General features: G+C 46.8%; 1 protein-coding gene across 3 annotated transcripts in view; it reads right to left on the minus strand.

Annotated features, from left to right (window-relative positions):
- LOC131947288 (uncharacterized) overlaps positions 1-13,747 on the minus strand; it is an 82,006-nt gene extending 68,259 nt beyond the window's left edge. The window contains exon 1 of one of the 3 annotated variants that reach the window (XM_059308458.1): positions 13,704-13,747. The gene's annotated coding sequence lies outside the window, so the exon portion shown is untranslated. Of the gene's footprint in view, positions 1-8,165; positions 8,211-13,279; positions 13,625-13,703 lie in introns of those variants that run through there. The other 2 variants (XM_059308455.1, XM_059308457.1) reach the window with 2 other exon arrangements.
- Between the last annotated feature and the right edge of the window lie 228 nt (positions 13,748-13,975).

A 13,975-nucleotide genomic window follows, 5' to 3' on the forward strand; every position in this document is an offset into this window, starting at 1 on the left:
ATGTTTCTGGTTCAATATTTTTTTAATTCACATGTTTCTGTAACAAATGTATCTTGTTGAATCACAGGCTCACATTTCACATCACTTGTGCATGAGGCGCTCAGACGATCTAGTGAGATATGGAATGACGTCACGTACACTCACGGCAGATGTACCATTCTCGCAAACGACAGTCGGAACTACGTCACGAGCAGTAACTCTAACTAGCAGACACTGATGCTGATACCTCGCCTGTCTATTTAGACAAGATCCGACCAGTCGAAACAGTCGATCTCTACCGACCTCCTTGTACTGAGACCGCCAAACGTCAGCCCCACAAGTCCCCGCCCCTACACGACGGTGCCACAACTCCACTAGTCCCCGCCCCTACACGACGGTGCCACAACGCCACTAGTCCCTACACGACGGCAGGTCATGTCCTATACATGGCCTGCAGTAACCCTGGTCTAGACATGGCCTACAGTAACCCTGGCCTGCAGTAACCCTGGCCTAGACATGGCCTACAGTAACCCTGGCCTGCAGTAACCCTGGCCTAGACATGGCCTACAGTAACCCTGGCCTAGACATGGCCTGCAGTAACCCTGGCCTGCAGTAACCCTGGCCTAGACATGGCCTACAGTAACCCTGGCCTAGACATGGCCTACAGTAACCCTGGCCTAGACATGGCCTACAGTAACCCTGGCCTGCAGTAACCCTGGCCTAGACATAGCCTACAGTAACCCTGGCCTGCAGTAACCCTGGCCTAGACATGGCCTACAGTAACCCTGGTCTAGACTTGCAAGAAATAGAATTACAAAATGAATCTTGTGTATGAAAGCTACGTCAAGGATCAGCCTTTGTCAGTCCCCGCTATTCTATCTACTGTCGCTCTTCCTCTTTCTTTAAAAACATACAATGACATCGGCTCAAAAATATCTGGGAGGGACGGGGGACGGGGGGGGGGGGGGGGGGGACTGGGGCAGGATGAGGAATAAGAATGTCTGATTTATTCAGCGATACCCATAATTTTTTTATTCATCTGTTCATCAGCAAAATACACACTCAGACATACATACAGATGTGTACTAAAATATACGATCAGACAAACATACAGATGTGTAGTAAAATACACACTCAGACATCAGACAGACAACAGCATGACGTCAAACAGACATTTGACATCAGACAGACATGACCAGACAACATTGTGATGTTACTGTTTTGATCGTCATTCACATAGACAATTCTACTGTCAACGTCAGAACATGTGTAGGGTTGTGGAGTGTGTGGGGTTGTGGGGTGTGTGTGGTTGTGGGGTTGTGGAGTGTGTGGGGTTGTGGAGTGTGTGGTATTGTGGAGTGTGTGGGGTTGTGGAGTGTGTGGGGTTGTGGAGTGTGTGGGATTGTGGAGTGTGTGGGGTTGTGGAGCGTGTGGGGTTGTGGAGTGTGTGGGGTTGTAGAGTGTGTGGGGTTGTGGGGTGTGTGTGGTTGTGGGATTGTGGAGTGTGTGGGGATGTGGAGTGGTGTGTGGGGTTGTGAAGTGTGTGGGGTTGTGAAGTGTGTGGGATTGTGGAGTGTGTGGGGTTGTGGAGTGTGTGGGATTGTGGAGTGTGTGGGGTTGTGGAGTGTGTGGGGTTGTGGAGTGTGTGGGGTTGTGGAGTGTGTGGGGTTGTGGAGTGTGGGGTTGTGGAGAGTGTGGGGTTGTGGAGTGTGTGGGATTGCGGAGTTTGTGGGGTTGTGGAGTGTGTGGGGTTGTGGAATGTGTGGGGTTGTGGAGTGTGTGGGGTTGTGGAGTGTGTAGTGTTGTGGAGTGTGTAGTGTTGTGGGGTTGTGGAGTGTGTGGGGTTGTGTAGTGTGTGAGGTTGTGTAGTGTGTGGGTTGCGTAGGTAAAGAGGCGACTAATTGATACCTCACGTGGCGCATTAATTAAGTAATGAATGCATTTATTGATTAGTTTGTACGACTAGAACAAAAGAGATTATTGACGTTGTGATAATCTAAGTACATTTGTTTTGGGGATTGGGTGGGACTAGTGGTGGTAGGGGATAGTGGTTGTAGGTGCTAATGGTGGGCTAATGGTGGTAGGGGCTAGTGGTGGGCTAGTGGTGGTAGGGGCTAGTGGTGGTAGGGGCTAGTGGTGGTAGGGGCTAATGGTAGTATGGACCGCAGGTTTAAGCTAGACCCAACTAAGATTGCTAGTGGAACCTAATGTTACAACCGACTGTTTGCTTTTGACTCAACTTTGTAGCGGCTATGATCTGTTGCTACTGTAGACCAGAATTTACTTTTGTATTAGTTGTGATGACATATGTTGAGGTAACGGCGGTTTTACAATGTCGTTAATAAAATAATCACCAGGTAAAAAATGTTTTCTTATTAGTAACAAAGGCAGGCTATTGTATGCATAGTACCTTGTAAATTTGCACCTTTTATAGAGTTAGTCTTCTAAAGCTTAGTGTTTTCACATGTCGAAAATATATTTCGACCAGAGATTCATACGTTCAGCAACTTTAAGGTAACCTTGTGGTACAGGTAAGTATGAACGGTAACTCCATATGTCGTATGACGTCATCGGAGTTACGGGCCCTTCTTTCATGTACTCCCCACAGGATTAGCAACGTCATAACTTCTTCCATAGGTAGGTTGATGTATGCCGTCTGCCGCAGAGGTGGGGGGATAGGGGGGGGGGGGGGGGGGGTGTTCATGTTTGGTGGGTAGGGGTCAAGGTGGGTGGGTGGAGGGGGGGGTCATGTTTGGTAGGTGGGTGGAGGGGGGGGGGGGGGGCATGTTTGGTGGGTGGGGGTCAAGGTGGGTGGATGGAGGGGGGGGCATGTTTGGTTGGTGGGTGGAGGGGGGGCATGTTTGGTGGGTGGGGGTCAAGGTGGGTGGGTGGAGGGGGGGCATGTTTGGTTGGTGGGTGGAGGGGGGCATGTTTAGTGGGTGGGGGTCAAGGTGGGTGGGTGGAGGGGGGGGGCATGTTTGGTTGGTGGGTGGAGGGGGGTCATGTTTGGTGGGTGGGGGTCAAGGTGGGTGGGTGGAGGGGGGGGGCATGTTTGGTGGGTGGGTGGAGGGGGGTCATGTTTGGTGGGTGGGGGTCAAGGTGGGTGGGTGGAGGGGGGGCATGTTTGGTGGGTGGGTGGAGGGGGGTCATGTTTGGTGGGTGGGGGTCAAGGTGGGTGGGTGGAGGGGGGGCATGTTTGGTGGGTGGGGGTCAAGGTGGGTGGGTGGAGGGGGGTCATGTTTGGTGGGTGGGGGTCAAGGTGGGTGGTTCTCATCGAGACTTTGGATGAACCAGATAGTGAGAGAGAGGTGTCAAATACATGACATTTCGGGTGTGTGGTAAGGAGAGATGTGTCAAATACATGACATTTCGGGTGTGTGGTAATTATGGAAATTTGGTGTGTGTGTGTGGTAAATGTGGATATAGCATGCGAGAACTTTACACACAGAAACCCCTACACAATAAGTGATGTATTAATGAGTCGTCGTCGTCCCCAATGCCTGCTGTATAAATCTGTATAAACCTACCAGCCCAACACCCAGACTAACCAGACTAGATCACTCAGCTGAAAGATGTACCCTCTAATCCCGGGGACAGTGGACCCACAATGTGACGTCCAATCGTTCGTCTGTTCTGTTACGACGTTCATGGTTTAGCTGAGGGAAGGGGGCACGGTGCCGGGTAAAGATCCCTGTAATCAATGGAGCGTGACTATCACACCGCTGATTAGGCCAGGGTGACGTCACAAGTCACGTGACGGCCGTGTTTACACCACCAGATCGGGTAAAGAAAGGGGAGATAATCCCCGCCTCCAGGACCGGAAATGAAAGTCTGGAAACATCAGATTAGTTCCTTACAACAGCCGGGAACTTTGGGAAGATGGCGGCTGGGATTGGAAGGTTTTTATTCTACCTTAGATGGGGAAGATAAAGCCGTATTTTTAAACACGCGGGGGTTGGTGGAGGGAGTGGTTGTAGGGTGGATGGGTTATGACACAAAAGATAGACGAATTGACAAGTGTCGAGTCTCTAGCGATGGTTTCCTGACTATGCAGGTAAATACAGCGGTGAAGCTTGTCTGATGTTACTTGGAGATATTTTAAACACTTTACAGCTTCAGATGGTTTTATTATGTTAGGGGTCGTCCAGAAAAGCGTCACACTCCCAGGTGAAAGGGGAGGGGGGGGGGGGATTTTGTGAAGATATGTAACGGTCATCAGAATGTAGGCGGAAGGGGGGGGGGGTTCGGAAAGGAGTACGTCATTTATAGAAGAAAACCCTATCCCCAACACTGTTAGTGAGGAGAGACAATATTTGTCCCCTGACTGTTAGCACAATATTTGTCCCCTGACTATTGGCACAATATTTGTCCCCTGACTATTGGCACAATATTTGTCCCTTCTGACTGTTGGCACAATATTTGTCCCCTGACTATTGGCACAATATTTGTCCCCTGACTGTTGGCACAATATTTGTCCCCTGACTATTGGCACAATATTTGTCCCTTCTGACTGTTGGCACAATATTTGTCCCCTGATTGTTGGCACAATATTTGTACCTTCTGACTATTGGCACAATATTTGTGTCCTGACTGTTGGCACAATATTTGTCCCCTGATTGTTGGCACAATATTTGTACCTTCTGACTATTGGCACAATATTTGTCCCTTCTGGCTATTGGTACAATATTTGTCCCCTGATTGTTGGCACAATATTTGTCCCCTGACTATTGGGACAATATTTGTCCCTTCTGGCTATTGGTACAATATTTGTCCCATGACTGTTGGCACAATATTTGTCCCCTGACTGTTGGCACAATACTTGTCCCCTGACTATTGGCACAATATTTGTCCCTTCTGGCTATTGGTACAATATTTGTCCCCTGATTGTTGGCACAATATTTGTCCCCTGACTGTTGGCACAATATTTGTCCCCTGACTATTGGCACAATATTTGTACCTTATGACTGTTGGCACAATATTTGTCCCCTGACTATTGGCACAATATTTGTACCTTCTGACTGTTGGCACAATATTTGTCCCCTGTCTGTTGGCACAATATTTGTCCCCTGACTGTTAGCAAAATAATTGTCCCCTGATATCAAACGTGCAATGAACCATGACGGTGGATGTCTTGGCTGGTAATTAACGCTCTAATCAAACCGTCCAGAGACCCGACAAGAGTGGAGTGAAAATTTTGGCACCTTGCTATTCTCCTGACAATTGTGGCGGCCATTTACTAAAGGGCACGTGACTCCCGTTATTGAACTGTTTCAGCCGGTCCAACAATAGATGAGTCACGTGGTTTGCTTGTGAACTACGTCACGACATACGGTGCAACACGTCACAAACTGAGCTGTCCACGTGACGCGAACCTTTTGTCCTACGTAGACAGCTAGCCAGTCATGATATCTCTAGCTAGCCAGTCACGATATCTCTAGCTAGTCAGTCATGATATCTCTAGCTAGCCAGTCATGATATATCTAGCTAGTCAGTCATGATATCTCTAGCTAGCCAGTCATGATATCTCTAGCTAGCCAGTCATGATATCTCTAGCTAGCCAGTCATGATATCTCTAGCTAGCCAGTCATGATATATCTAGCTAGCCAGTCATGATATCTCTAGCTAGCCAGTCATGATATCTCCAGCTAGTCAGTCATGATATCTCTAGCTAGCCTATCACGATATCTCTAGCTAGCCAAAGTGATATCTCTAGCTAGCCAGTCATGATATCTCTAGCTAGCCTATCACGATATCTCTAGCTAGTCAGTCATGATATCTCTAGCTAGCCTATCACGATATCTCTAGCTAGCCAGTCATAATATTTCTAGCTAGCCAGAGTGATATCTCTAGCTAGCCAAAGTGATATCTCTAGCTAGCTAGTCATGATATCTCTAGCTAGCCAGTCATGATATCTCTAGCTAGCCAGTCATAATATCTCTAGCTAGCTAGCCAGGATATCTCTAGCTAGCCAGTCATGATATCTCTAGCTAGCCAGTCATGATATCTCTAGCTAGCCAGCCAGGATATCTCTAGCTAGCCAGTCATGATATCTCTAGCTAGCCAGTCACGATATCTCTAGCTAGCCAGCCAGGATATCTCTAGCTAGCCAGTCACGATATCTCTAGCTAGCCAGCCAGGATATCTCTAGCTAGCCAGTCATGATATCTCTAGCTAGCCAGTCACGATATCTCTAGCTAGCCAGGATATCTCTAGCTAGTCAGTCATGATATCTCCAGCTAGTCAGTCATGATATCTCCAGCTAGTCAGTCATGATATCTCTAGCTAGCCAGTCACGATATCTCTAGCTAGCCAGTCATAATATTTCTAGCTAGCCAGAGTGATATCTCTAGCTAGCCAAAGTGATATCTCTAGCTAGCTAGTCATGATATATCTAGCTAGCCAGTTATGATATCTCTAGCTAGCCAGTCATGATATCTCTAGCTAGCTAGCCAGGATATCTCTAGCTAGTCAGTCATGATATCTCTAGCTAGCCAGTCATGATATATCTAGCTAGCCAGTCACGATATCTCTAGCTAGCCTATCACGATATCTCTAGCTAGTCAGTCATGATATCTCTAGCTAGCCAGTCATGATATCTCTAGCTAGCCAAAGTGATATCTCTAGCTAGCTAGTCATGATATATCTAGCTAGCCAGTCATGATATGTCTAGCTAGCCAGTCATGATATATCTAGCTAGCCAGTCGTGATATCTCTAGCTAGCCAGTCATGATATATCTAGCTAGCCAGTCATGATATCTCTAGCTAGCCAGTCATGATATATCTAGCTAGCCAGTCATGATATCTCTAGCTAGCCAGTCATGATATATCTAGCTAGCCAGTCATGATATCTCTAGCTAGCCAGTCATGATATCTGACAAATAAAGCTGTATAGCTGTCCTGCCGTTCACCTTCCCACTGTTGTATCTAGGCTACTGTTATTATCATCTTCATATCCCAAGTTAAATATGCATTAGCCAAAAAATGTGCCCGACAACAACGTCAAATAATGGATTCTATTATGGCTTTTGTTACATTCATAGCGAGGTTATTGATATCATGCAGGGGTTGGGGTGTGGGGGTTGGGGTGGGGTGTGGGGTTGGGGTGGGGTGTGGGGGTGGGGTGTGGGGTGGGGTATGGGGGTTGGGGTGGGGTGTGGGGGTTGGGGTGGAGTGTGGGGGTTGGGGTGGGGTGTGGGGGAGATGACGATAGCTACAGCTGACCAGGACATACCTAGACACCGTGACACACCGTGACACACCGTGACACACCGTGACACACCGTGACACACCGTGACACACCGTGACACGCCAGACACACCGTAACACACCGTGACACACCATGACACACCGTGACACACCGTGACACGCCAGACACATTCTGACCCATCAGGACACACTAGGACACACCTAAACTCATCTAGGACATACATTGAGAAACCAGCAAAAAACAAAACATGGTACCTCGTATCGATGTCAAACAGGTGTTTCAGTCAACGGATAATCCGACACCAAATTAAATACCAACGGATAATCCGACACCAATACAAACAAATAATCCACTAGCAGATACTTCATCGGTGAATAATGAACAAAGAAATGATCAACTAAAATATAATCCACTGATAGATACAACACCACTTATTCTAAAGTCAATCCACCGTTTAAATATGACCTGTCGAAACTATCCCACCAAGTGCAAATCAGTTTTTATCCACGTATCCATCATTAATCCACGTGTCCGTGACGCTCACTGTGGCAGGTGAAGTAGATTTCACTATTTCTGTGACCCCCCTTAAGAAAGATTGAAAAAGTGGGGCCCTCTATTAAAGAAGTGAGACCCACTACAGAAGAAGTGGGACACACTGTAAAGAAGTGAGACCCACTACAAAAGAAGTGGGACCCAGTGCAGAAGAAGTGGGACCCACTACAGAAGAAGTAGCGCACAAGGTAAAGAAGTGGGACCCACTACAAAAGAAGTGGGACCCAGTGCAGAAGAAGTGGGGCCCACTACAGAAGAAGTGGGACACAAGGTAAAGAAGTGGGACCCACTACAGAAGAAGTGGGACACAAGGTAAAGAAGTGGGACCCACTACAGAAGAAGTGGGACCCACCAATGATAGACACAGATAGTACTAACGTGAGCACTTCCCGACTAAGATGAAAATGTCAGCAACAAAAATTCTTACCTGGACATCTGGACATTCCATTCGTGCGTGTGATCTAACTACCCCCTCACACCTCCCACACCCCCACACCCCTCTCACACCTCCCACACCCCCACACACCTCTCACACCTCCCCGTGAGCGGGAGTAAACCAACCGCTAATCTAAACAAGCACCGGGGCTTAGTTTAACCAGGGCACGTGACGTCACACCAGCGCTGGTTGCCTGGTTTACCTCCCCTCCCCCCTTCACACACACACACACACAGAGACACACCTGACAACAACACAGATTAGAAGCTTACAACACAATGTCGATTCAATAATATTATCAGGTCATCTGGGTTGTGTGGTTTATTTACGTGAGGAATTTGGGGATTTTGTGGGGGTTTGTGTTCAATACCTGCATCACGTGGTCGGTGATGGAGGGGGAGGGGAAGAGGAGGGGAGGGGGAGGGGAGTTACCGGCCATTGCTTGTTGACACGACAAATTGGACGCCATTGGTTGAATGTCACAGCAACACGCGCTCGTAATCAAATGTTTTATTAGTGGTCTTGATAGAAAGACATCGTGATAATTAGTAGCAAGATATCACGATAATTAGTAGCAAGACATAATGATAATTAGTAGCAAGATATCATGGTATTTAGTAGCAAGATATGATAGTTTGTAGCAAGATGTCATGATAATTAGTAGCAAGATATCATGATAGTTTGTCCTAATATCAAACAACAAAATGCCATAGATTATGTTAACTTGAAGTAGAAAAATGCCATAGATTCTGTTAACCTGAAGTAGAAAAATGCCATCGTTAGTTCTACAAAGATGCAAAGAGCCGCGATTAAAACAGATAAAAGCCATCGAATTGAAACAATGAAATGCTCTACTTGATTTCATCCAATAGCATTTCGCTGTTTAAATAGTCCCACGCGGGTATGGGGTGGGGTGCGGGTGTGGGGTGTGGGGTGGGGCGGGGGTGGGGCGCCAGTGTGAGGTGGAACAGGTGCGCTAAATAAAATGAGAATTTTTAAACGGATTCAAGTGTGGGAAAGTGAGAGAGAAAATTGTTCGTTCCCCAACCTTTGATTGAGACTCATTAGGCTAATTACACGAGGGTGGGAGGCATGCCCCACTCCCCCACCGACGAGCAGACCTATCCCCACCCCCAGCGTCCAGCCACACCAGCCCGTTGTTTGCTCGTGTTGAGAGTTAGTGCCTGATGGACTCGTTCCTGCAACAGTACGGGACAGGTTTTAGTAGCCAGTAAAGGTCATCCCATGTTTGTCACAGGTCAAGTCAAAGGTCAAGCTTGTTCTTTTGACTACCAGTCTGTAGTAATGCAGGGGGGGGGGGTGTTGTTTACAATTAGAAAAACAAACAGAATCCTGAGCGATCATCAATCTATTGGCGTAGACAATCACAGGAAAACACGCAAGAAAATAACATTTGGGAGGGGGGGATGGGTTAGAAATCGACTAAAACAATGTGACGTCAGAAAACAACGAAAACAATGTGACGTAAAACAACAACAACAAAACAATCGATGCATCGTCTGTAAATCTACAAGACACGAGTGTTTTCAACTTGAATAAAAAAACGGAAAGAAAAAAAATGATTTTACAGGTAGACTGTCTGCTTCATTTGTTTTTGTGTTGAGCTGATGTTGACTTAACTTTAGGCGATGTAGGATTTAAAATTAGGTCAATGTCTCGGGCTTAAGGTAGAGTAGAGCGAGCAGGGTGTGAGTATAAATGTGGATTACATGTGAGTATAAATGTGGATTACAATTACATGTGAGTTTAGAAGAGTGTTATATTTGAGTTTTATGAGCATCAGGATCGGAATGAGCTTGGATTATATGTAAGATAAAGAGAAGCATAATGGGATTGAATATGAATTATTTAGGTACAATATTGAATGTGGATTATGTAAGTTGTGTCCTATTGTGTCCTACCTTTGTTTGAAAGTTGTATCCTATTGTGTCCTACCCATGTCTATAAGGTTTGTCCTGTTGTGTCCTACCCCCGTCCCTTCTGATCCAGTTGGCTGTAAGCTATTGTCTACAGCTAGAATTGCTGTGAGCTCTGATCGAAATAGTCACCACGAATTTACCTGTTGAGAACTTGGCGCCGGTGAATAAATTCAAATAACAGGCGGGCACACAAACAGTTGCAGCTTGATCATAGGTGCACACAGAATCAGTCAACCGTGGAAAGCTGGTCAATTAGCCAGAGTCAGACAACGTGTCTAATGTCAATGTCTAGGCCAATCAGTCTAAGTCAGATCCTAGGATATTCTAACATCATTGTGTTAGATATTGACATTTTCCTAGGATACGTATCCCAACCCCCCAACCCGCTTCTACACATTACCAGTCCCTATCTACAGTTTCTTTACCGCATCTCTTCGAGGGGAAGGGGTGGAACTTAAAACATGTCCCCCACCGCCCCCTCCCTCGCTGAACTAAATCGAATTTATTTAGAAAATAGACACTTTGCCACTGCCCCCCCCCCCATCTGAAAGTTTCTAGTCTCCTCCTCCTCCCCCTCCATCTCAAAGTTTTAGCAGCCCACCCATACCCCTCTGGAGAAAAAAAAAGTCTGAAAGAAACACTGCTACCTCCTCTCACAACCACCTACTTGCATTCCTTCCATGACCTAATTACCCTCTCCCAATCAACTAGAACTTCGCCAGCTCCCCCCCCCCACCCCCCCCCCCCCCCCACCCCACCTCTCACACGTTGACTAGCGTGAAGCTGGACAGACATCAATACATTGTTTACATCCCACGACGTCAAGGTCACACACACCTTGTGAAGGTCACGCTCATGTTTACCACCACGTGATCTGCGTTTGTACTTTACACACTTATCCCCCCCTACACACACAACAACAGCTACTCTTAGGTAATTCACACACACACACACACACGCTCTGTTTGAAGTAATTTTTTTTAATGATTACCGCAATCTTCAAAGCTCAAAGTTCTATGCCCCCCCCTCTCCCCCCCCCCCCCCCCCCCCCACTCATACCTCCGCACATTTAGACGTCTGCTGATAACATTTCTTTCTCTCCCAGCAGATCTCAAACTTTTCCTATGAACTCTGATAAAAAAAACCTTCAACATGTTGTTCACACATACAGGTTAAATAATTCTGCGAATATTTCATCTAGTCGAAGATTTAGAAAACTCAGCACATTCCGTTATTAAACGAAAAACCCGTATAGATAGAAGTAAAATGAAATACATATATAAATATTTGATGAATGGGTGATTCAGTAAACTAGGTCTGATTGGTTTCCCTTGAGAATACAGAGTGAGTGGTTCTGTCAAAACTCAGGGCATCAGAATTTACTTCAAGACCAAAGTCAGAACTTTATCTCTCATTTACTAAGTTCTCTGTCCTGCTGGAGTATGGGCCACCAACTACAGCTCTCCAGAGTTCTCTGTCCTGCTGGAGTATGGGCCACCAACTACAGCTCTCCAGAGTTCTCTGTCCTGCTGGAGTATGGGCCGCCAACTACAGCTCTCCAGAGTTCTCTGTCCTGCTGGAGTATGGGCCACCAACTACAGCTCTCCAGAGTTCTCTGTCCTGCTGGAGTATGGGCCACCAACTACAGCTCTCCAGAGTTCTCTGTCCTGCTGGAGTATGGGCCACCAACTACAGCTCTCCAGAGTTCTCTGTCCTGCTGGAGTATGGGCCGCCAACTACAGCTCTCCAGAGTTCTCTGTCCTGCTGGAGTATGGGCCACCAACTACAGCTCTCCAGAGTTCTCTGTCCTGCTGGAGTATGGGCCACCAACTACAGCTCTCCAGAGTTCTCTGTCCTGCTGAAGTATGGGCCACCAACTACAGCTCTCCAGAGTTCTCTGTCCTGCTGGAGTATGGGCCACCAACTACAGCTCTCCAGAGTTCTCTGTCCTGCTGGAGTATGGGCCACCAACTACAGCTCTCCAGAGTTCTCTGTCCTGCTGGAGTATGGGCCACCAACTACAGCTCTCCAGAGTTCTCTGTCCTGCTGGAGTATGGGCCACCAACTACAGCTCTCCAGAGTTCTCTGTCCTGCTGGAGTATGGGCCACCAACTACAGCTCTCCAGAGTTCTCTGTCCTGCTGGAGTATGGGCCACCAACTACAGCTCTCCAGATTTCTCTGTCGTGCTGGAGTATAGGCCACCAACTACAGCTCTCCAGAGTTCTCTGTCCTGCTGGAGTATGGCCACCAACTACAGCTCTCCAGAGTTCTCTGTCCTGCTGGAGTATGGGCCACCAACTACAGGCCACAATGAACGCGCTTCAGCAGTCTCCCCCCCCCCCCTCCCCGCACCAAAAGCATAAGCTCTAGCGCCATTCTCTACTGAGGCGACGTTTACAATACATCATCAACTTCTTTTCCTGTTCCTTCCCAAAGACACGGCATAGAGGCAGATAATGGGGCAGCGTTATACCCATTAGCTGGGTGGACTCAAGGACGTCGAACTCGAGACTTTCGGGCTAGCAGCCTAGCGCTCTACCGCTCAGCCGTCCCACATTGTGCACATTACGTGGGTCAAACTTACTCGCCAAAATATTACTTACAGCATACAACTGACCGTCCATTAGCATACAACTGACCGTCCATTAGCATACAACTGACCGTCAATTCTGGTAGAATTGTCTGTCGGGACTTTGAGGTCGTGTGAAACAGTTATCTCAAACACTTCAATGTCAAGTGCTAAAGGTCAAGTATTAAGGTCACGGGATATAAATAGACCTCTTACACGTGCAGTTTTCTCGTTTGGACCAATGGATGGAAAGAGGAAGTCGCGTTGAAAACAAACACACAACGAGTGTGTAGTCGGTTGTAAACAAGTGTGTAGTAGTGTGTAAACTTGACAGCACATATCTTGTTGGCCCCAGCACCTCGTGAACAACACAACACTACACACATAATACAACACATCTGAACATGCCCTCAATAGTACATCACACATCATCAAATCATGCCCTTAGTTAACCTCAACGAACATGATTTTAATTCTGCTTCCAGCCAACATTATCGACTACTTGACTGCGTCTAGACAACATTATCGACTACTTGACTGCGTCTAGACAACATTATCGACTACTTGACTGCGTCTAGACAACATTTTTACTTACCCACTCGGTCATGTATCCATTGTAATTCAATAATAATCCTTAATAAATAATCCTTAACCAATAATCCTCAACTAGTAATCCTCAATGAATCGCCAAGTAACAGAAAATTCCACTTAACTTACTAGACTCATAAAAATTCCATACAAAACACTGTAAGATAGTTAACACGGGAATCAATCCTTACACTAAACTGTCTACGATAATCCACATAAGAATCAGTCCATACACCACACTAAGATAGTCCACATAAGAACCAGCCCATACACCTCACTAAGATAGTCCACATAAGAATCAGTCCATACACCTCACTAAGATAGTCCACATAAGAACCACTCCTTACACCACACTAAGACACTTCACCACACTGCCTACGATTACGACAACAGCGAGATCTCACCCCGTCAGCAAAAAAAACCGTCCCAACATTTGAACCGTGAAATCAGCCACGCGTGTGAAATCAGCCACGCGTGCAGCCTGCCTGTAAAGACTAACTGCGTCACACAACAACAGAGATGCGACTACGGGGGTCACGTGATCGACTCGAGTGGACTAATCAGGGAGATTAAAGCCGAGATAACGCTCCTACCCTGGCGCTATTGCTGGCCTCATTAAACGCGGATTAAGGTCAAGTTTGATGATACTTGTCTTAACTTTGCATGGGAGATAACTAGTGACAAGTAAAGGGCGGTAATAGAA

The sequence above is a fragment of the Physella acuta genome, unplaced genomic scaffold (genome assembly GCF_028476545.2).
Source record: "Physella acuta isolate Inbredline_101_S28 unplaced genomic scaffold, ASM2847654v3 ptg000591l, whole genome shotgun sequence".
Lineage (NCBI taxonomy): Eukaryota > Metazoa > Mollusca > Gastropoda > Physidae > Physella > Physella acuta.